The following is a 25,221-nucleotide window of genomic DNA, read 5'->3' as shown; positions in this document are numbered from 1 at the left end:
TTCGTTTCACGCGAGCACGTTGAACACGTCCACTGTCCGGCCCGGCCGGCAATTTTCACATTCAATATCGCACCTGATCTGGCCGGGCGACAGCGCAGCGTCTGGCTTTCTGTCTGACTGGACTGGCGGCGCGGCGGTGTGGTGGACTGGTGGGTTGTCAATTCGGTCACCACAACAACAGGTTGTTGGTCGGTGTTTATCGCATGGTATGATCTAGTGCTGAACGGAACGGATTTCGCACGTGGGGCATGCTGTTTAGGGGCAAGCGCAGGGTGTGAAGAGCAGAGTAAATACAAGCGGATGTTCCTCCGAAGCAGTATGTCGGAGCGGTGTTTTTAATGACATTTGTCTGTGGTCGATTTGAATGTTTCACTTTTCATGGTAAATTGGATATGTAAGTCGATCTGCACTGCAGCGCTTGGTATTTCCGTTTGTTCTCATTTAATAGTTTTTACCAAAATTAGCATTATTATACTGGTAGGAAGTTAATGTATACAATACATTTGATTTTTGGTAAATTAAGACAAGCTGGGTAAAAGTATACAACATTTTATTTATCGGTACCTTGGTCTATTAAATTCAATTCGAGGGGGGTCCGTTGGCACCATGTTTTTATTCGCCAATCAAATAATGAACATCAAGATACATACGTGGTATACGACTGAAAAGCACGGTGCGTATGTTGGCTCTGGTTAGTGAGCAATGAAAACATTGTTAGTTTTTTGCCATTCACAATAGCACCTTTTGTTCATCTGGTGAATATGGATGTTTGTTGACCAAACACAATTAGAGCACATCGATGGCCTCGGAATGACAATAAGTACCATTAGTATGTTTGTGAATTGTTGCACGTGTAATAGTAGAGTAACTCCATTTAAGTAAGTGTTACAACTCCGGAAGTATTTTGATTTTATACTGGTTCTAAAGCACTCTTGTAAAGTAGATCTTGGTCTTGAAAAATGTTATCGAAACCAAATTGTCACTGGGTAGTCAAGTTTTAACATTTTAACTTTTTTTTGTAGAATATGATTGATTAGTTTGATTTTATAGATTTAGAAATAAATTTATTAATAGAATGAACCCAGTGCAATACCAAAGCTAATCCATATTTTTCGTTGATCTGTTTGAGCAGATTATATGTAATCTTCTGTTGCAATTTGTCATGATCACTTGTTTATTGAATAATTGTACGTACCCAGGTATTGTACCGGCGCAGCGTCACTTAATTCCACACATTAGACGGAAAATGAAACCCACTTCTCACCCCATCACAGACAGCGCAGAAACTGAACATCAACCGGTGCAATGAGCGTAAAAACGCTACCCAGTTCAGCAAAGCGAAGACAAAAGAAAAGCCTTCATAGACACCTCTGAGCCCACCTGGCAAGACTAATTGTTACGCTATCTCATCATCTTGTGCATTGCCTCCCTTACTTCTCTCTCTTCGCTATCTGCTGCATGGTTCTTCCTCCTTTCGATTTCATTATTCGCATTACCCACTGACACTTTTCCCTTCAAACGATGACGCCGCCGGTTCGGTTACTACATCTTATAGCAGGCCGTGCTTTCACGCCGTCAGTTTTGTCCATGGTAACCCGATCCACGTGCACGCGACAAAGTTTTCCCACGCCGAAGAAGTTACGGCATTATTATTGCCATTATGCTATGAGTAGGATGACGCGCGATGATCGCCGACTGAGTAACTCAGTAGGCACTGGGAGTCGGCCGGGCAGATCTTTTGTTTCAACACAACTCATTCAATAGATAACAAATGAGACTTGAGATGACTCTTGGTACTGTCTAATTCACTTTGTAGGTTATTGGGTGGCCCTCTGCGGGAGGGAGGCTAAGCTTGGTGTCACTTCTCAATAAATCAGAGAAGAGGCATTCTCCGGTTTCGTTATTGCGGTGTGGAGTTATTATCGCAAAGTGCCAATGAATGGGCTATGATGACATTCCTTTTCGGAGGAACACGATGGAGCCAGAGTGTTAATCGACCATCGGCCGGGAATGTAATTTATGCCGTAATGCTGAGCTGAAATTAGGTATTATATGACCATGACGAATGACATTTGTGGAAAGATTTGTTCCATGAGTTGGACAAATTCAATCATGAACTTGGCCACTTCAGTGGCACCGATGATTTTTGGCATAACGTCGACGTCGACATTTTTGCATCGGTGCGCTACTATTCAAAATTGGTTCCAAGGATGATCAATTATTTCTAAGTGTTGTCAATTAACAACTAGAAACTTCCCTTGAAAAAGGCAGAATCCATCCTGCCGAAACGTTGGATAATTCAAATACATACATATAATCCAGAGACTGAGAAGCAACATTACTTCTACACCAGTTCCAATTTTGTAGATCGCTTCGTGTGACAAATTTCAAATTCCACGAAAAAAACTATTGGAAATTCTCCTGAGCGATTCCAAAATCTGTGGACCTTCAAACAGAAAACAGTTAACTGGAAAAATTAAAAAAAAATCACATTGATAATCAATTTCAGAAAAAAAAAATCTCCATGGAAATTCAGAAAAATATCTCGTTAAACGAGGAATTCTCAATGAAAAAGTGGCATAAATCACTGAGAAATTCTTTTTATTTCCCTTGCATATTGTTTGGGATTTTTCTGGACATCTCCCGCAATTCTTCTGACTTTATTCTAGATTTTCTCTTGAGTTTAAACAGAAGAAATCTAAAATAATTTGCAAGGAAATAATGAATAATAATCCGAGAAAAAGTCAAAAGAAATTTCAAAGAAATTTTTTAAGAATTCCTGGGGAAGCTTTGAATTCATAGTTTTAAGAGAAATTCTGAGGAAAAAATCAATCACAAATTGGCATGCTAAATGCTAATTGCAATAGATCAGTTTTAACGATCAACATTACGAATGCAGCGATGCATTACAGATCTGCCCATGATTTCATAGTTGACGTATCAACCATTCGAAAGTAATTAAAGTGATTAAAGTGATAAATACGTAGCGAAGGGTAGGGGATAATTTGGAAGTGAGAAACGAGACTTGAGAAGAAAATAGGAAGAAGCAGAGGCGCGGCCACGTTACGAAACGTGGGTAGGACAAAAAATCAAACCTAAGAGAAAGAGAGAGAAATACTATTTCGTTACGTTGAAACTAATCTACTAACATAAAGAAAAATGAAATTTGAATTGATGGTTTAAAACTTTATTCAACATGGATGAATCATATTTTACTACAAACAAAATACCATCATTTCTTCATGTAAATAAGGTACAAGAAACATGATCTTCAAACATCTTAACAAAGTTCCAGAAATGGTTATGGATTTCTGTAGTTTTTATAAAATATTGAATGGTTTAAGAGCTCTTTTTCTCATAGGCTTGCTACCACACATCCGTTTTTCTCGCATATCCTTTTTTAGATTATTGGTTTTTTGGCGGCGAGCTCAGTACTCTAGTGACTACCACTTCTGGTTTATATACAGGAGGTCGTGAGATAAATCCCAGGCTCGTCGCTACGGATTGCCTGTTCCGGTGGTAGAAGTCCACCATACAGGTGACCCCAAATTCTTGGTGTGATGCGGCTTTATGCTTACCGTGCCTACGAATGAATGGTTAGAGGGGTCTAAAAAGAACCTAACCGCTAACGGAGCCTGTGAAGCACCAGGGCACCCTTCACAGTATCTAGCCCTTACTGCGCTAACCGGAGCTATGGCGTAGTTGACTTTTTGCTTCTCCGAAATAATCGGCTACTCTTATTCAATCTCAACTTGAGGTTAAATAAGGGTGGGATTATAAACATGTTTTTATTTAGTTTTTTAACAAATTGTCACCTATATGGATTCGCTTTATGCGTTATACACATTGTACTCTGTGTTTCGTCTTTGACTTTCTTGATAAGATACCAATTTGGTTTCATCGTTGCTGTTCATATTATGGCGGAAGTTGTGGAGTGCATTATCTTAATTTGCAATGGCTTAAGTTAAGATAGCTCAAATCAATCTTCAGCTTAAAAAACAGCAACGATTAATCCTTGTAGACTTATGCAAAATGGCAAATCCCAAATGGCTTTGGTACAGGAACCCTATTTTCGCAAGGGTAGCTTCTACCTAGGTAACCTAGTGAACCCGGTTTTTGCTGCTTTCAGTAAAGAAATGGCAAACTCTCGATCAATGCCGCGTGCTATTGTTGACAATGCTATTGTTGCTACACTTATCTCTGAACTAACAACCAGAGATGTATGTGCTGTTACAATTGATGCAACTGGCAGAACCACCGTCAGGAAATACGTCTATTGTTCGGTTTATTTACCACATGATGAACCAACCCCTACGGATGCTTTCAAACGAGTTGTCATATATTGCACTTCAAAAGGCCTTCCGCTAATTGTCGGCAGTGATGCTAATGCTCATCACATCATCTGGGGTAGCTCGGATATCAATCTGAGAGGCTCCAGCTTGATGGAATACTTAAGTAGTACCGAACTTAGTTTACTTAACATAGGCAATCGCCCAACCTTTATGGTATCTAATAGAGCAGAGGTGTTAGACATAACCCTTTGCTCCAATAGAATCAGTCACGAGTTGACGAATTGGCATGTGTCAGATGAGGAATCGATATCTGACCATCGCTACATCTACTTTGATCATTTGAATGTTACTTCGCAGACCTTGCGTTTTAGAAATCCTCGTTCAATAAACTGGGATCTTCACACAGAGTTGCTCTCTACCAAATTTCATGGATATCTACCTTCTATAGAAACTCCTACCGACTTGGATGATGCAGTTGATACTACAACGTTGCACATCGTGGAAGCTTTCGAAGAAGCTTGCCCTTTACGTTCTGTAAAAACCTCAAGAGGAACCCCTTGGTGGAATTCCGATTTGGCTAAGCTAAGGAAGCAGTGCAGAAGGAGTTGGAACAGACGCCATTCAGCAGGGACGTATTCTTTCAAGTTGGCTCGCAAAGCTTACAAGAAGGCTCTACGATCTGCTGAACGATCCGGCTGGAAAAACCTTTGTGCAAATGTTTCCAATTTGAGTGAAGCCATTCGATTGAATAAAATTCTTGCGAGATCCAAGGATTTCCAAGTTGGCGAAATTCGCAAGCCAAATGGCGACTACACTTCTTCTGATGAAGAATCGTTAGAGCACTTATTTGATACGCACTTCCCTGGATGTGTCGATATAACATCTTCGGATGATCCTGATGTCTTTTCATGTAGCTATGGGTCTTGGGCTCAAGCACGTAGAATCATAACTACTGAATCGATTCAATGGGCACTTAACAGTTTTGCTCCTACAAATCTCCAGGGAGGATGAGATTTATCCTGTTCTACTTCAGAGAGGTTTTGAGCATATCAAACATGTTTTGAAAAAGCTTTTAGTATGCAGTTTTGCTACTTGCTATATTCCCATATCCTGGCGGGATGTCACTGTAAAGTTTATCCCAAAAGGAGGACGTGCTTCGTATGAAGAAGCAAAGAGTTTTAGACCCATCAGACTGACCTCATTTCTTCTGAAATGCTTAGAACGTATTATCGATCATCACATTCGTGATGACTGTTTGGCAAACGTGCCTCTTCATGTTAATCAACATGCTTACCAATCTGGAAAGTCCACCGTGACTCTTCTACACAAGGTTGTGTACGATATCGAGAAAGCATTCGCTCAAAAGCAATCGTGCTTGGGTGCTTTCTTAGATATTGAAGGTGCTTTCGACAACGTGTCTTTCGATGCGATATTGGAAGCCGCACGTTGTCATGGGCTACCTAATATTATTACCAAATGGATTCACCAGATGCTTAAAACCGACATCTCTACTCGACATTACGTCAAGCAGCGATTAGGAAATTAAGTGTCTGCGGATGCCCTCAAGGGGAGTATTATCTCCACTTTTGTGGAATCTCGTTGCAGATACGCTATTGAGGTTACTCAATAATGGCGGTTTTCCTACCTATGGATTTGCCGACGACTATCTTACATTGATAGTGGGTTTGTGCATTACTACCTTATTCGACCTGATGCAAAATGCTCTTCAGGTAGTTGAAAGTTGGTGTCGCCAATATGGCCTTTCGGTCAATCCGAATAAAACATCTATTGTTCTTTTCACGGAAAAACGTAATCGTAATGGTATTCGTCCATTACATCTTTTTGGTTCTGAAATCAATGTAACTGATCAAGTAAAGTACGTGGGTCTAATTTTGAATTAAAGCTTTCCTAGACTCCTAACATTGAGTTCAGAATCAAAAAGGCGTGTATGGCTTTCGGCCAATGCCGACGAACCTTTGGTAAAACTTGGGGTCTTAAGCCCTAATATATCAAATGGATTTACAAAACAGTTGTACGACCAATTTTGGCTTATGGATGTCTTGTGTGGTGGCAAAGGGGGAAGTGAGGACAATTCAGTCTAAATTAGGCCATCTTCAAAGGATGTGCCTAATGGCAATGACTGGTGCGTTCTCTTCAACTCCCACGGCTGCTCTCGAAGTTCTCTTCGACGTGGCCCCACTACACATACATCTCAAACAAGAAGCATTTTCTTGTACTTACCGACTATGGGTACTCGGTTTTATGGAAGAGAATCCTGTAAACCGCAGTTCTACACACACTTCGTTGTTACCGCTTATGGTTAATTGGGACAAAATTTTCCTTGCTCCAAGTTATCTCACACACGTTAGTAGTTTTCCTTATAGGACATTTTCAACACAATTCCCCTCGCGGGATGAGTGGACATCTGGCTATTTGGAGAGAAGTATGTCGGACAGCATTGTTTGTTACACTGACGGCTCCCTCCTCGAAGGTAGAGCAGGTGCAGGCGTCTATTCGCGTGAGCTGAGATTGGAACAGTCACACTCACTGGGTACACACTGCACTGTCTTTCAAGCGGAAATGTTTGCCATCATGTGTGGAGTGCAATCTGCACTGCAGCAACGCATTATGGGCAAAGTAATATACTTCTGTTCAGATAGCCAAGCAGCTATTAAAGCTCTCGCCTCGGCCAACTCAAGGTCGAAGTTAGTAATCGCATGTCGAACTCATATTGAGGAACTGAATTCAGTTAATACTTTACACCTTATATGGGTAGCTGGCCATTCTTCCATAGCTGGAAACGAATTGGCTGATGAGTTAGCTCGTAATGGAGCATCGCATGACTTTATTGGTCCTGAGCCAGCTATTCCAATATCCAAGTGTTGGGTGAAGCTTTTGATCAACTCTTTGGCTTTCACTCAGCACAAATGGCATTGGAGTAGTCTGGATTCATGTCATCAAACAAAATTGTACATCCGGGAGCCATCTCCGGTAATAGCAAGCTATTTAGCTAATCTGTCTAAACAGAATTGCAGTGTCTTAGTCAAGGCCTTGACAGGTCACTGCCGACTGAACCATCACATGGCAAATATTCAACGCGTTGAATCATCTGTTTGTGATAGTTGTGAATCCGATTATGGAACTTCTTATCATCTAATATGTAACTGCCCAGTCTATGCATAATTGCGTTTCCAAATATTTGGTAAACACTTACTTAGTGAAATTGACTTCACAAACCTGAACCTTCAGAGTATTTTGTTGTTCATAACCCGTTGTGGTAAGGAGTTATAAGCTCTTGTACGCTTATGCGTTGTATGCCCTCTTCAAGGGCCCTTTTCCAAACATTCCCTTTTTTCTCCCATCCACATTCCTTTCCTTTTTGTTCACTTCCTTTTCCGTCAGGTGTGTGATGAAAAAAGGCTGTGAAAGCGATCGCACAAATCTTCTGCAGAAATCCACGGATTTTTTTTTTAAAGTGCACTTTTAATTTCATTGGAGTATCTGTGATGTTTAATTTATTAATGATTTTTCCTTAATTTAATTTTGACTACCTATAAATATAGAACACACAGATGAGAAAATGAAAATTTCCTGGAGGAAATCCTGACGTAATTCTCGAAGAAATATCTGGAGAAACTAGGCATTTTTCTAGGAAATTCCATTAGACCTTCCATCGTAAATTCTTTCAAAAATCCCTTCAGGAATTCATCCGGAAGTTCCACAAGGAATTCTTTTAGAAACTTCCTCCAAAAATACTTTATAAGTTTTCTCAGAAATTCTTTTAGGAATACTTCTTACTCCTTTGGAAAATCTTTTAAAAAATTTGTAAATTCCTTCAGAAATTCTTTCGGGAGCTCCACCAGGAGTTCCAAATAGTTTCCATTGAACATTCTTCCAGGGATGCCTTCGCAAAATCCTTTGAGAATTTCTCCAGAAGTTCCTTCGAAAGTTTCTACGGAAAATCCTCTGAAAATTCTAAGAAACTAAGAAAAAAACTCCCTAAGGTTTTCTAAAATAAATATGCTGGAGGCAGTTCTGAAGAAACTTCTAAGAGAATTTCCAAATTATTGAACTTTCAAATGAATAGCTGTATGAATTTCCCATGAATTCTCAGGATTTATTCTTGGAGTAATTTCGTGATGATTCTCCAAAGAAATCTCTGGAGGAGATTCCGAAAGAATTCTTAGCTGAATATCCAAAGAATTCTTGAAGAAATTTATCCTTCCGGGACTCGTACCGTTGTAAAAAGTACAACACCTCCGAAAAAAGCTCACTTGTCGCTTACAACAGAAACGGAACTGCGTGACCGATCCAGGACTATGCGAGTCCCGGAAGGTTGAGAATTTCGAAAATTCTTTTACAAAAATCCCTTAGAAATTCTTTTTGTAATTCGTTCGGATATTCATAGAGTTTCGTCTTAAAATTTGTTCATCCATTCCTAAAAAACATTCTTTTCTATTTGGAGGTAATTCAGGTGGATAAATTTTAGAAGAAATATAATTTACGCTGTAGCGATTGCTCTGGGAATTAAGGACGAGCTCGGTGGTCTTGTGGCTACCGCTTCTGCCTTATAAGCAGGAGGTCGTGGGTTCAATTCCAGGCTCGTCCCTTTCCTACTTTGTATTTCTATCTTAGTTCTTTCTGTGTTTCACGTTATACCAAAACGTTTCCTACTGTTATAACCTTCCACACAATTCCAAAACCTCCCGTGGCACCTATGAGAGGTCGTAGAGTTCTCTGCATCTTTCTTAAGTAGGTGTCCAACAAACCATCCTTCCGCTTCCTCAACATTCGCAAGGACGTGGCCAGGACAGATCTCGACTATTGGAGAGTGCATTGCTTCCATCTAAGAATTAGTGATTAGTCCTAAATCAATATCTGTGGTAACGGATGAAAGTGATGCTACTCTCATACAATAGTCTTGGCTTGTACCACCTTCGAATTTGTGCAAACTGCTGAATTCTAATGCTAATGTAGCGATTGCTCATTAAGGAGGTTATTTCCGAAGGAATTCCAGCAGGAATTTCTAAAAATAATACAAAAGGACTTTTTGGAAAATTTCCGTAAAAATCCTTAGAATTTCTGAACGAATTTCCAGAAGAATTCCTTGCGGAACTTGGTTTTTTATAGAAATTTCCGAAGGAATTTTTCGGAAGTCAGTGAGTTTCCAATAACAATTTCTGAAATCATTTGCGGATAATTTTTAAAAGAAGTCCTTTTGGAATTTAGAAATGAATTCCTGGAATATTTTTTAATGAAATATCTAGAGGATTTTCGAAGGAATTGTTTGTTTACAAAATAAATTACGCCCGAATCGCAAATCGGTCCCGACTTATCGAATTAATTCCTGGGGGTATTTCCTATGAAATTATTTTAAAATAGTTGAAATAGGGTTTTGTTTAACTTCTGTACTGGCCAAATTATGAATGAACCAATTACGTTAAAATTGCTGGTGAACGAACATTACCACAACTCTGGCACCGCCAGTACTAATTTACAATGATCCACATGTAATCAGCTTTATAATTGGAGTTGTTCTAAAAAATAAGAAGTCCATAATATTAAACTGATTCTATGTTGAATTAATAAAAGTTCAATAAATAAAATGCAGAAATGGTAATCTCAATGTTGCAAACGGGTTAGGGACAAAAGGTCGAAAGACAAAAGGTCGAAAGGACAAAAGGTCGAAAGACAAAAGGTCGAAGGGGCAAATGGTCGAAAAGGACAAAAGGTCGAAAGGTACAAAAGGTCGAAAGGACAAAACGTCGAATGGGACAAAACGTCGAACAGGACCAGAGGTTGAAAGGACAAAACGTCGAACGGGACAAAAGGTCGAAAGGGGCTAAAGCTTGAAGTAGACAAGAATCTGAAACGGAGAGAATAAATCTTGCTCCAGCGTGTATTATACGCGGCGGTGTATTTTCAATGCGTGTGGCTGCGTGGCTGCGGCGTGCACCATTTTGACAGATCGAAGTGACATTCAGAAAACCTAGATATTCATGTATTATTTGCACTCATTGGATGAATTTAATTTATTTGTTAAAAATAGTGAAAAATAAAAAAGCATATTTTGCCAACTGTATAGGACAACTCTGCCTCGTGAAATACAAGTTTATTCATTTCTTATCAACAATCTTTTTTATCTCTATCAGAACTATCTAGATATTCATAATATTGTTTTACAGTTATTACTGCTTCTTTGAAAATTGCTCATTCTTCAACTTTGACTGATTATATGAGTGAATTATTTCTGCTTGAATGTAAATACATTTCATAAATTCTTTTGAAATACACCCATTTTGTTTTCAACTTGTTCTGGATAGACCTTTTGTCCTTTCGACATTTTGTCCCTTTCAACCTTTTGTCCCTTTCGACCTTTTGTCCTTTTCGACCTTTTGTCCTTTTCGATCTTTTGTCCCGTTCGACATTCTATGCATTTCGATCTTTTGTCCTTTCGACGTTTTGTCCCTTTCGACCTTTTGTCCTTCTCGATCTTTTGTCCCGTTCGACATTCTATGCCTTTCGACCTTTTGTCCTTTCGACCTTTTGTCTTTTCGACCTTTTGTCTTTCGACCTTTTGTCATAGATTCGTTGGAAACACTTACTGTCAAAAATATGAATAGCAACTGCCAATTGCCTTTATGACGAGTGTGGAAATCTGTATAAAGCACCGTGCCCATGAATCTCTTTCGTTTTTGGATTTTCATGAAAATTAGGATATAACAAGACCAGTAACTATAAATGTTGACGTTTAGTGGTCTTATTGTTATCTAGTATTGTGGATGAGCGCCGAAATAGGGCTAGCCAAAATTTTTGAGTTATCCAGTATTTTGCGCTCGGTAATGGCGGCCAAGTGAGTGCCCTTTTGACATTCAAGAGGTAGAAAATATTTACAAATTTCAATCAATGTAGGCTTCGCTTTATATAAAATGTTGGCACTCAGGTGCTCTGTTTTGAATCAATAGTTGTGTTTCCCAAAAGTCAAAAAACTTCATTGTTTGGTTTATGAAAATCTATTTTTTACAGCTGAAGAATTCGTAAGCCACAAGCAATATGGAGACAAACCATTTGAGAAACAACTCTGCCAAATAATTTATCTCCCTGTATATTGATATGTTTTTGTATGTACTCACAGTTTCAGAGGGATGGGATCGTAAGAAGATTTGGAGCCAGTAGTAAAGTTTGTAGGCATATTACATAATCTTACTGACTCGAGTTTCAATCTTTTTAGATACTTTTGCTTCCTCTTAAAGATGGATATTGGTTGTATTAGGTTTTGTATGTGTGGTAATTTGGTACGAAATAAATATGCATGAATTCAGAGCCGAGTTCGCGAGGCGTTGTTGGCGGAGACTCAGATGTACTAGATGGACTAAACGAATAGTTCAGAAAACCTACCAGAAAGTGCTTGCTGAACATTTATTAGAATTCAACGGGTTTTGTTTCCTTTTAACGGACATGAAGAACGCAGCTAGTTTAGGGATAAAAAAATACTTCCCTCCTATAAACAAATCTTGGAGGACAATGCTTTTCGGACGGATAAATTTTCGTAGTCATTAAATATTTTTGTCCAACTGTTTTCCGCGAACTTAAAGCAGAGCTTCGAGTGAAAGTCTGTGTTTCTCATGCCCATACAAGTCCGTTGAAATGCCTTAATTTTAAGATTAAAAAACACCTAAATAAATTTCGTTGAAAGGAAACCGTCAAGCTCTTTCAGGTATTCTGGTGTCCCGAGTCATATTTATACTTATAAGTCAAAAAGCATAAAAATACGATGTATTCGGCGGAGCTCAACGACAGCGTAAGATTTCTGTCCAACTTTTTCTTTAGAATAGAAACACATATTCCAAAGCGATTCACGTGAATGTTGAATATTTTGCGTAGTGGTATCAAATGCTTTCTGTTGGAACCACGGCTGCTGCATTCCTCTGCAACTGTTAGACAAACTATACCTATCAATAAATAGTGCATTTGGTTTTTGTGTTCTTCAGCTAGAAAATAAAAACACATATTAAAAACGGTGCAGAATTGTAGCCAATAATGAACAAAACCAGGAAGGAAGTGTTTTTGACTTTTCAGAAACAAAATTATTGGTTCAAGGCTGAGGTGATGAGTGCCGCATTTTTCATTGAAACAAAGCCTACTTGATTAAAATAAGTAAATATTTTCTACCTCTTGAATGTCAGAAAGGCACTCACTTGGCCGCCATTACCGAGCGCAAAATACTGGATTCTACGGAATTGATGTTGAAGCAATCTGGCATCGCTGGGTATTAAACAAGACACGACCGCTAGACGTAAACTGCAGTAAACCGCTCTATAGGAGAAGGAACTATCCCACCGACACTACTACCCAGCTTTAGCAGCATCTACCATTCTGGGAGTAGGGACCCCACTGTCTAGTAGCTGGGCCACCCCATTCATTCAGTTCAACAATGAATCGCCTGCTTTAAGTGTGCTTACAGTGGCACACTAGGAGTTAACTTTCTGAAATTAGTGTGGTGAAAGACATCTAAGGTTCAATTTCTCGAAACTAAGCACCTTAATCGAAAAAAATATTTGGTAGGCGTAGTAGCGGACACCATCCTTCATAACCGGTACCAAAAAAATTTTTCATAAAAATTTCCTAATTTTGAGAAAACCCGCGTTAGATGTCTTTCGCCATACAAATGTCTGGCGGTTAACTCATGCTGGGTATTTGCGCATATACCTACGATAGCGCCTGGATGTGGAAGTGGCGGGTAGAAAATCAGCCACTGCTGATAATTCATCGACCCTAAATACCCTAAAAGTAGGCAATTACCAAGGATTGGTACGCGCTGCATACGGGATGCATGATGCATGAAAGAACAAAAATTTTAAATAGTTAAGCGTTGATACTCAAAAGTTTCAATACTACTGGCAAATTGATGGAGAGTTTGCGAATCGATTGATAAGTATATAAATCGTGGAGGTGGTTATCGACTGTAATTGACTCGTTGATGTGTTTATCGGCTATGCAGTCTGATGACCAGCTAAAACGCTATATTAATTGGATCAGAATTAATATAGCGTTTTAGCTGGTCATCAGACTGCATAGCCGATAAACACATCAACGAGTATATAAATCTTCAAAATCCATTGAACCATTGAAAGATAAAGGATCTATTATATGTTACAAATCTTACATGATTTCGTGACGGTCCCAAATATAGAAATTTCCATTTTACTTCCCTTTTCCACTTTAAGCCAACTTTAAGAGCTGTATTTTTTACAAGCATCTTCATGGTTACTTTGGGAGTATTATCATATTTTATTCCCCTCCTTGATTGTAATTTTACAGATACGTATTTCGACCTCAACAATTAAGCCGTCTTCAGTATCTCGTGCTTGACTACACAAGACACTGAAGACGACATTACTGTTGAGGTTGAAATACGTATTACAATCAAGTGGTGGGTACTAACTTGTCTTATGACAAGTGAGCAAATTTATATCATCGGTTATGTGAAAATCTCCGGGCGACGGATTTCCATCAGGGTAAATAACTCTTCCTGGATTATGAATGGTAGTCCTGATAAGCATTTTTTGTGACCTAATTCAACGTTCCACCGACGCCATTGTCGTATGCAAACCGATCTATGCAAATAGATGTATGTATTTAAGGTTGGTTTTATTCGCACGTCGCCTCCGATTATTCTTGCTTTTTCTTCCTTTGGGATGTTGAGCATCCCTGGCAGCTAAACGAGTGGTCTCAGCGGCTATATGGCTGATGAAATTCATCATCCTCTTGTCAACAGGGGTCCGGCTCTACACGGTGTTGCTTCTTGCCCTCCTAGGTGACCGGGGTACACTTGCGGGTGGCTTGCGGGTGCAGCTCTTACAAGGAGGATTCCTGTCCGATGACCTCCGAGCGGTTTGCTTGGTGTGAGCCATGCTTGTACGGCAGATCAAGCTAAAATGGTATAAAAATTGTACCTAACAGCTGGTTTTGTGCGCAATTGCTGATCCAGCAAGCCCCACCCCGTCCGTAACTAACAAGGAAATGAATAACTCTACCTCTTTCTATCACTCGACTGCTGCTACTGTCGGGCAGCTACTCGATGATTTGCCAATAAAACCACAGCAGACGACATCGTTGCGTACACTTTATAATTCTTTACATGCAAAATACATCCAAAATATCTCTCTTTCAAGTAAAATTTCCGGCGCTGAAAAGGTACTTGAAATCCCGTTACGGGCCTTTCACAAATTACATAACGCTGTAAGGGAAGGAGGTCAGGCCGAGCGTTATGATCAACACAAAAAAAAATAAACCTTCCATACAAAAAGTGTTACGAGGGGGAGGATGGGAGTCTAAAATCATCAAATTTAGCGTTACGTCATTTGTAAAAGAACTCGCGCGCCGAATACCAACGACAGGCAAATCAGGATAGACGTCTCCTTCCGACACGTGCTTGGAATTCTACTACCGACGGCAGCTATGTGCCATTGCCTTTTTCGATCACCAATAGAAAAAAAACCAAAGTTCGAGTCTTGCAGGAAAATTTCCTTTTTGTGCCGACATGCGGCTTCAGTGGCGATACGGCTGATGAGTCGTGCTAGTCCCTTTTCAACAGTTGGAGAGTATAGTGTACCAACTGGGAGCTACTACTTTTTGATTAAGTTGACCACCGAGCAGTTTGGTCAATGTTAATAAAGGCAAACAAATTATGATAACAAATACTATTCATTGCGTAGAGCCACGTGGTTCTACGGTACTACGTCACCTTTGTTTACAACCCGATTGGGCTGCACCTTTGAGTTTTTTCTAAGTTCTCTGCAGTGAGAAGGAGATCTAGTGCAGTGCCTTATTGGTGCAATTCTTAGTAGCCCTGTGCAATTTCAGCCAGCGGCGACGGCGTGGATCAGCGTGAGTATAAAATAGGCATTAGAAATTTTCCGAAATTCCTCCACAAATTCCTCCGTAAATTTTACAAGGAAGTGCTCTGAAAGGCACTCCAGGAATTGATCCGGAAGTTCCTCCGAAAGTTCCACCAGCATTTCCTCCAGACGGTCCTGTAAGAATTCCTCCAGGTTCATTCGATCCTTCAAGAATTCCTCCAGGTTCATTCGGAAGTTCTTGGAGGAATTCCTCCGGAAGATCCTCCAGAAATTCCTCCGGAAGTTTCTCCAGAAATTCCTCCGGAAGATCCTCGAGAAATTCCTCCGGAAGTTTATCCAGAAATTCCTCCGGAAGTTTCTCCAGGAATTCCTCCAGTAGCTCCTCCAGGAATTCCTCTGGAAGTTGTAACAGTAGCCGTTTTCGTTATTTATTTATTTAACAGTTATTTGTTTTCTTGTTATTATTGTTTTGCTTAAGCATTCTAAATAAATGTAAATATTATATAAAAAATCATAAAAGTAGTAAATTACATGAACATAGAAACGCGAGGCACAATTAAACAAAATAAATTACCACACAACGCACAATACTTGGAAATTGCATACAACTTTCGAAGCGTAAATAGGTATCCCGCTACGCAAGGTTGATGCGCGAAGCGATTCGAGAATCACTATTCGTGCTCTCGTTGCCTGGATAGAGAACACTGAAAGGCAACTATTGAATTCTTCGACACGATAACGGAATGAGATGAGTAAACTAATTTCGATTCGAAAGCAAAAGGAGATAGCTACAATTGATAACTCTCGAATATAGTAAGCGGAGACCATTGGGTTCCCGTTTCTTAAAACCATACCGTGACAGTTTAATCTGAGGGATTTCAGAAATAGTCTCGTCCACTTTGTCCCAGACCGTGGTAGAAGAAGGATCGCGAAGTTGTGTAGTTTCCGTGGTGTAATTGTTGTAAGTTTATTAAAACGTGAAGTGTTCTTAAGTTAGTAGTAATTATTTCTAAATGTTTCCCGTAAAGACCCTAGCTAGATATCGAAGTTTGTGCGGTAAAAGTTGTGCGTGTTGAACTGTTGTGTCAGAGTTCAAAGGTAAATGACTTTAATTGTGTGTCATCATATGTGCTAATTGTGTCGTCTAGCCTAGCGCAAGCTACGGCTTTTTCATTCAGAGCCAACCCAAAAATACCGCACAAAGCGCAGACGAAAAGCTAGCCGCCGCACCACCCTCCGTCGCGCATCCAGTCTACGCTCTGGAAGCAAAGTTTCCCGGCGGTTTGAGGCCGGAAGGGAGTCGCGAACGCCCTCAACGCACTCCAGGCGACTATTCCGTTCATCGTTCGCCCAGCCAGTAAGTTCACGGCACGAGAAAACCACCAAAACCTCGTGCGTGAACGTGAAACTCGGTTGTAGCTCAACGAGTCATCGCCGGTGGCAGCCATCGCCGTCGTCGTCGTCGTAGGAAGCGCAAAAGGGAGCTTGAAAGCGTAAGCCCCGAAAGACCGTGAGTAGAAAGTCTTGCATGCAAGCACGTTAGCACAGACACACAAGCAGCTAAAGTAGTCCAAAACCGCACACGTTAGGTAGCCAGATGTGATTCTGGGAAATTAAGCCGGCCAGTCGGAACGACCGTTGTCAATACTTAGGTTAAACAATCTGTTAAATAAACATCTGCGTTCAAGTCACTGTTTCCGTAAGAACATGTATTAGTGATAGTTAAGAAAGCTTAAGTGTGTTTCACGTTCGAGTAGTTTTAGTTTGTCCGTGTAATGTCTGGTTTATCCGGCTTCCAAAGTGGAATGAGGGTGAAGAGGTTGGGGAATTTCTGCCAGTGATGATAACGAACTTAGGTCGTGTCGATGGAATTCGGTTATCTGGTGGAATTTGCGAGCTATGCTAGATAGGTGTCGATTGTCGGCGTTTCCAGGTCATTCGGGTCGGAATTAGAATGCTTGCTTGCTCCCGTTCATCTCCGAGAATTTAGTAGCTGACTTTCGGTCAGTATCTAGCCGGGCATCGTAGAAAACGACAGGTGGTCCTCTTCGGAGATGGCGCATAAGCCATTTTGTTTGCAAGGAGTCGGGGAACAAGCCGCGGAATGCTAGCCGCCATTTTGGCCGCTACAAAGTTCCTCCAGTAAATACAACAGAATATACTCCAGAAATTCCTCGAGGAATTCATTCGAAAGTTCCTCCAGAAATTCCTCTGGAAACATTCAAAGAAAACTATCTCTGGAGTTCCTTAAAAAATTCCTGTAAGAAAACTTCATAAATAACTTTGCAAACTCTACAGAAATAATTATGAGGACTCTGAAGATAATTTTTCAAAATTGCTTCCGAAATTCACATGGAATTCAAAATTAAAAAAAATTGTTCAGAAATGTATGGATTTTTTTTATTTATTCGGGTAACAAACACGCACTTTTAAGATGAATTGATTTATTTGTTTAAGAAACTGCATATATCCATTCTACACAATTCCGAGAAAACAACAAAAACTGTTTTTTAACATTTTGGCACCGAACCTTTAGATTTCTTTGATACAGATTAATTATTTTGGCCAAAACTCAACACCCTGGGTCACTTGCAGTTGGAAAACTGCAAGCAGTACTTCATAATTAATCTCTAAAGTGCGTGTATATGAAGTTTCTCAAACAAACAAAAATAATTTCATATATTTCAGTTTTTTAGTATGTTTTGCCCGAACACGTATTTTCAGAATACATAAAAATCTTATTTTGACCAAAAATGTAACATAAAGAGTTTAGCAATCAAACGGTTCAATTAAGGAGTACATACTGCTTGGGGTCTCCAGTAGCCTTGCAGGCAAAGGCCTAGGATTGCCAATCCGGAGACAGCGAGTTCGATTCATATTCCGGTCTAGGATGTTTTCGGACAGGAAACTGGGCATAGTGTATGGGGCTTTGGGACAGTTCGTCGAAAGACATTTCGTCGAATGACGTTTAGTCGAATGACATTTGGTCGAAAGGACATTTAGTCGAATGGACATTTGGTCGAATGCATATTTAGTCGTAAGGACATTTAGTCGAAAGGACATTTAGCCGAATGGAAAGTAAGTCGAATGTTGAAAGCGAATTTCAGTCGGTAATAGTTAAATTAGTAAAATGGATAATAATTCGTCAATAGATTTTTGGTTCAATTTGAATATGAACTGATTAGAGAAATTCGCGAGGAAGTTCAATCGGCAGCGGATGGTGGCAGCTAATGGGAGTTTTCCACCTGAGCAAACAGGAACTTCTGGAGATTATTATTATAGAAAAATTGAAAACCTACAAAAATAGCAAAATATCGGGCACTGATGGTAAAATGGCATCTATTCTATTTTTCGGCACAAGCTCAAAAATCAATGATATCAATGTTATTTTGCCAATACTTCATCGTAGTCGGCTTTGGAACATTTAGTTGATTGGCATTTAGTCGAATGACAGCTGACATTTCGTCAAAAGGACATGTAGTCGAAGGGACACTGGATCGAATGGAAATGGTTTTCTTATTCTTTTCATTGATACTGTTTCTTCCACTCTTTTTTTATCTTTATTATTGTGATTTTTTATATAATTTATAAGTTCATCACGTATCCTTCCTTCCACTCAATATTAATACAATAATTATTTCAGTAACCATAATCCGTTAATTATTGGCCGAAAATTTAATTGCGACCAAATGGTCATATGACCTAATGTCTACAGGGTGAGTAGGGTTGGTCGTCAGTAAAGTAAATATACATAAAATCGAAATTCAAGTATCTAAATTTTTAAACTTGGATTTTAATAAAATATCATACATAACTGATTGTAATTTTCGGGTTAAACTAAACCTTTATTTCTATCAGCGAATACAAACCCTTAAACTTTTTAAAACAAAAAATGGAGCTGGCACGCACGATGTTGCTTCCTAATATTTTTCAACAAAACTATGAAAGAAGATGGCGTTAATCATATTTAAACGATCACCTGCCACTGCCGCTGATTAAGTATGCAAATGATAACATTTTTGTTGGTCTGTGATCTGAAGCTTTTAATAGATTTTTCCATCAATTTTTAATGAACCAAAGGAAACTCATAAAAAATTACGCGCATTAATCTGGTATTCTATAACTTTACTTTCAAAGGAAAAAAGATAAAAACGTAACCGACCAAGTGTCATTTGACAAAATATCATTCGACTAAATATCCGCTAATCAGGTGGTACAGATTCATTGTAGTTGGTTAGAGAGGTTCGCCAAAGTCAATGTCCTGTCGGGAATATTCACCGTTTTCTTATTATTTATTCTTTTTATGAACCCATTATTTTTTTAGCAATATTGGTACAATAATTATATTATTTTTGGAACACCGCAATCAATCATTTATTCATTAATTTTCTTTCTTTCAAATATCTAATCGACGGAACGTCATTCTACTAAATGTACCAACATTTTTTATTCGAAAATCTGATTTTAAGCAAATTTCTTTCAACCAAACATCATTCACCCAAATGTACGATGATTCTTCATGCTTAAATCTGATTTCGACTAAATGTCCATTCGACGTAGTGTCCTTTCGACCAAATGTTCTACTTCTCTAATGGACTAAACATTCATTTTCTACTAAATGTCCATTCGACGGAATGTCCTTTCAACCAAATTTCATTCGACTAAATGGCATTCGACGAAATGTCTTTCGACGAAATGGTATAGATTCAGTGTATCGTTTGTACTTGCCATTGATACATGCAGTTTTTCAAACTAATGATTAAATTGTCATATGAACTGGATGAAAATATGTATTTCCGATAGGAATTGGATAAATATAGACTTTACATCGGCGTGGTAAAAAATATTTGGCGGCGTGGTAAATTTTCATACGGTATACGCGGCGTTTCGACATATTGACATAATGGTAGTCAATTCACCTCAAACAAAATTGCCATGTTTTAGATGCTTATAGGATAAATACGATCAAAAATGTTGAATGATGCTTACAAAAACTACGATGAAGCCAAGGATAGAAATAGAAAAATCATAATAAAACCTAATTAATCCACATAGTGGTGATGATGCCTTTCTCGTGCGTTTAAAGGGTTAAACAGCATATAAAAAAGTCTAGAATATCACTGCTAGTTGATTATTATTTATTCAGACTAAGGCCGAAGTGGCCTGTGCGGTATGTAAGAGTCTTCTCCATTCGGCTCGGTCCATGGCAACACGTCGCCAGCCACGCAGTCTACGGAGGGTCCGCAAGTCATCTTCCACCTGATCGATCCACCTTGCCCGCTGCGCACCTCGCCTTCTTGTGCCCGTCGGATCGTTGTCGAGAACCATTTTCACCGGGTTATTGTCCGACATTCTGGCTACGTGCCCGGCCCACCGCAGTCGTCCGATTTTCGCGGTGTGAACGATGGATGGTTCTCCCAACAGCTGATGCAACTCGTGGTTCATTCGCCTCCTCCATGTACCGTCCGCCATCTGCACCCCACCATAGATGGTACGCAGCACTTTCCTTTCGAAAACTCCGAGTGCGCGTTGGTCCTCCACGAGCATCGTCCAGGTCTCGTGTCCGTAGAGGACTACCGGTCTAATGAGCGTTTTGTAGATGGTCAGTTTGGTATGGCGGCGAACTCTATTCGATCGAAGCGTCTTGCGGAGTCCAAAGTATGCACGATTTCCAGCCACTATGCGTCTCCGAATTTCTCTGCTGGTGTAATTTTCGGCAGTCACCAGCAGTGTTGTAAAATGTCATTTGCATTCGTTTGTATAATTTTCCCAGAACTTGTTTCAGAAGGTAGCTATCAATTCATGTTTTATGACGAACTTATAGCGGTTAAATGGGCCTACAACTTTGTCTAACGAGACTTTGCTGTAAATATGTAATCTGGGGCGTGGGAGGCAAAATGTCATTCAAATGACATTATGTCAAATGACACGTGACATTTTGGAGAGTTTTCACTCTCCAGCCTTTGATGTTATACTTAGAGCAATGTACCCTTGGACAAATATAGCCCTACTCAAGCGTTATGAGTACATTCAAAATTATGCAATAAATTCGGCTTCTAAAGAAGTTATGAACAAATTAGTCAAATGACATGCAGATGACATTTTACAAGCCTGGTCACCAGTGAGCCCAAGTACACAAATTCTTCTACCACCTCGATTTCGTCACCACCGATGCAAACTCGCGGTGGGTGGCTCACATTGTCTTCTCTTGAACCTCTTCCTATCATGTACTTCGTCTTCGACGTGTTGATGACTAGTCCGATCCGCTTGGTTTCCCTCTTCAGTCTGATGTAAGCTTCCTCCATCTTCTCAAAGTTACGTGCCATAATATCTATGTCGTCGGCGAAACCAAATAGCTGGACGGACTTATTGAAAATTGTACCACTCGTGTTAATCCCTGCTCTCCGTATTACCCTTCCAAAGCGATGTTGAATAGCAAACACGAAAGACCATCACCTTGCCGTAACCCTCTGCGGGTTTCGAAGGGACTCGAGAATGCCCCTGAAACTCGAACTACGCACATCACCCGATCCATCGTCGCTTTGATCAACCGTGTCAGTTTATCCGGAAAACCGTGTTCGTGCATTAGCTGCCATAGCTGGTCTCGATCGATTGTATCATATGCGGCTTTGAAGTCGATGAATAGATGATGTGTGGGCACGTTGTATTCGCGGCATTTCTGTACTTGTACTCTTGGCGAATGGCGAACACCTGGTCCGTGGTGGAGCGTTCGCCCATAAAACCCGCCTGGTACTGCCCCACGAACTCCCTTGCAGTTGGTGCTAGTCGACGGCATAAAATTTGGGAGAGTACCTTGTAGGCGGCGTTCAGCAATGTGATTGCGCGGTAGTTGCTACAATCCAGCTTATCGCCCTTTTTGTAGATGGGACACACAACACCTTCCATCCACTCCTGCGGCAAAACTTCCTCCTCCCAAATCTTGGTAATGACCCAGTGCAGCGCTCTAGCCAGTGCCTCACCACCGTGTTTAAATAGCTCTCCTGGTAGTTGGTCAACCCCAGGGGCTTTGTTGTTCTTCAGCCGGCCAATCTCCTCCTGGATTTCCTGGAGATCCGGAGCCGGTAGAATTCTGTCCTGCGCGCGTTCTCCCAGGTCCATCACCATACCGCCATCTTCGTCTGCCACATCGCCATTCAGGTGTTCTTCGTAGTGCTGCCGCCACCTTTGGATCACCTCACGCTCGTTCGTAAGAAGGATCCCGTTTATGTCCTTACACATATCAGGCTGTGGCACGTGGCCCTTACGTGAACGGTTTAACTTCCCATAGAACTTTCGTGTGTTATTAGCGCGGTACAGTTGCTCCGTTTCTTCACGGTCTCGATCTTCCTGCTGGCGCTTTTCCTCCGGAAAATCGAGTTTTGTCTGTTCCGCGCCTGTTTATATCGTGCTTCGTTCGCCCTCGTGCGGTGTTGCAGCAATCTCGCCCATGCTGCATTCTTCTCTTCCACTAACTGCTCACATTCGCCGTCATACCAGTCGTTTCTCTGATCCGAGGGCACCGTGCCAAGTGCAGCGGTTGCGGTGCTACCAATGGCGGATCGAATATCTCTCCAGCCATCTTCAAGAGACGCTGCGCCTAGCTGCTCTTCCGTTGGAAGTGCCACTTCCAGCTGCTGCGCGTATTCTTGGGCTAGTCTACCGTCTTGTAGCCGCCCAATGTTAAGCCGCGGCGTCCAACTTCGACGCGTGTTGTACACCGTCGAAAGTTTTGAGCGCAGGCATACTGCAACGAGGTAGTGGTCGGATTCAATATTCGCACTGCGGTAAGTGCGGACATTCGTGATGTCGGAGAAGAATTTACCGTCGATTAGAACGTGGTCGATTTGGTTTTCCGTTTCTTGGTTAGGTGATCTCCATGTGGCCTTGTGGATATTTTTGCGGGGAAAGAAGGTGCTTCGGACTACCATTCCGCGGGAGGCTGCGAAGTTTATGCATCGTTGGCCGTTGTCATTCGATACGGTGTGCAGACTATCCGGTCCGATGACCGGTCTATACATTTCCCCCTTCCTACCTGCGCGTTCATGTCACCGATGACGATTTTGACGTCCCGCAGTGGGCATCCATCGTATGTCTGCTCCAGCTGTGCGTAGAACGCTTCTTTCTCATCGTCGGGTCTCCCTTCGTGTGGGCAGTGCACGTTGATGATGCTATAGTTGAAGAAACGGCCTTTAATCCTCAGCTTGCACATCCTTGCGTTGATTGGCTGCCACCCAATCACGCGTTGGCGCATCTTTCCCAGCACTATGAAGCCGGTTCCCAGCTCGTTGGTGGTGCCACAGCTTTGGTAGAAGGTAGCCGCCCGATGCCCGCTTTTCCACACTTTCTGTCCTGTCCAGCAAATCTCCTGCAGTGCAACGACGTCGAAGTTGCGGGGATGTAATTCATCGTAGATCATCCTGTCGCAACCTGCGAAACCTAGCGACTTGCAGTTCCATGTTCCAAGCTTCCAATCGTGATCCTTTATTCGTCGCCTAGGTCTTTGCCGATTATATCGAGTCGCATTATCTCTTATATTGTTCGTAATTATTGGTTTTCCAGGCGGCTTATTGGGCCTGCGCAAACCTCCTGTCTCGCCGGAGGGCCGTCGTGTCAGGGCTGTTTAGCGCCCCACCTAACACCAGGACTTGGGCTTGTGCGCTTTGAGCGGCACACGGTTGCTTTGGCGGAGCCTACTTGCGGATACATGCAGCTTTTTATAGAGGTTTAACAGGGCCCACTGTCAAACCCCACCACATCCTAGGCAGGCGCCACAACTCGCAGATGGCCTGGGGAGGGATCGTCAAGCCCTTGGACAAAGTCCCTGCTGCCCCCATGCCTGCTAGTTGAATATGTTCTAATTTTGGCATTCTTTCATAACTTTTTGCGTACATATATACATTAGGGTGGTTCAAAAATTCGATTTCACTTCACAACGTTCATCTGATTCTGTATCATGTTCTGAGTGTTCTCCGAAAATTTGAGCTCATTTGGATTAAAACCGATTTAACACAAGCCGTTTCAAGTTTGCATGCAAATTGGCATGGGGAAATTAATTTTTCAATTATACTGATTATTGCGCTTCCTCATTAAGCGCAGGTTAAAAGAAAACCTACATAGCTGAAAGGAATACTTAAGAACTATCATTCAGTGAATGACCATGCAATAAGATGTGCAGACACAAAGCAAGACCATTCTGAGGTTGGCTGGGTTCGATTCCCGGTCCGATCCTGGAAATTTTCTTGATTTCCCTAGGCATAAAAATATCATCGTGCCAGCCTCATGCAGAAATGGTAACTCGGCTTAGAAACCCCGCAGTTTATAACTGTGGAAAAGCTGCGAGGTGGCAATGTCCAAGTGGGAGATGTAATTCCAATGAAGATGAGAAGACATACATACACGCACATACACACATAGACATACGTCATTTTAATTCATCAAGCTGAGACTATTAATAGTTCGTACATACAGCCTTTCGGTACCTTGGTGTACGAAAAAGGCAAAAATATATAAAACTAGTCGACCCGGCAGACGTTGTCCTGCATACATAGTAGGCAAAAATGTGCATTCTGAGCTGCCCAATGCGAAATTTCCATCCGATTCATAGTTTTAGTTTTTCACGATTTGCTTAATCCTGCGCGTGATTTTCGCATGAGGAAATATCATATAAACCCGTCGGAAACGATAACGAACATATCTGCTGAAGGAGTGAAGTAAATCCATCCAGCCGTTTTCGAGTTATGCGGATACGAACACAGACCATTTCATTTTCATTATATAGATATAGAAGAAGATAGATAATAGTTACATTTACTCATCTTGATATTTTGATATTATGACTGCTGTTCAATATAAAATGCGTACACACCTGAAAAGAAAAAAGAAAAACATAAATACTTATGTAATATGAAAAATCCATAGATTATTTATTCAATACTAGTTGACCCGGCAGACGTTGAACTGCCCGTGCAAAATTTCCATACGATTCTTAATTTTAGTTTTTCACGATTCACTCAACCTTACTCGCGATTTTCGCATAAAGAAATATCATATAAACCCGTCGGAAACGA

The 25,221-nt window shown here is 40.8% G+C and overlaps 1 protein-coding gene and 1 long non-coding RNA gene across 10 annotated transcripts in view; one reads left to right on the top strand and one right to left on the bottom strand.

The window, feature by feature from the left end:
- The window catches only part of LOC134227446 (putative polypeptide N-acetylgalactosaminyltransferase 9), a 359,233-nt gene that overhangs the window by 91,142 nt on the left and 242,870 nt on the right, over positions 1 to 25,221 (bottom strand). The window lies entirely within an intron of this gene.
- Positions 16,016 to 16,623, top strand: LOC134224427 (uncharacterized). The gene is made up of 3 exons (XR_009982943.1): positions 16,016 to 16,115; positions 16,183 to 16,252; positions 16,303 to 16,623. It is a non-coding gene; the product is annotated as an uncharacterized LOC134224427 (long non-coding RNA).

The sequence above is a fragment of the Armigeres subalbatus genome, chromosome 3 (genome assembly GCF_024139115.2).
Source record: "Armigeres subalbatus isolate Guangzhou_Male chromosome 3, GZ_Asu_2, whole genome shotgun sequence".
Classification (NCBI taxonomy): Eukaryota; Metazoa; Arthropoda; class Insecta; order Diptera; family Culicidae; genus Armigeres; species Armigeres subalbatus.
The sequence above is the reverse complement of the archived record's forward strand: the minus strand, read 5'-3'. Positions and strand labels throughout refer to the sequence as shown.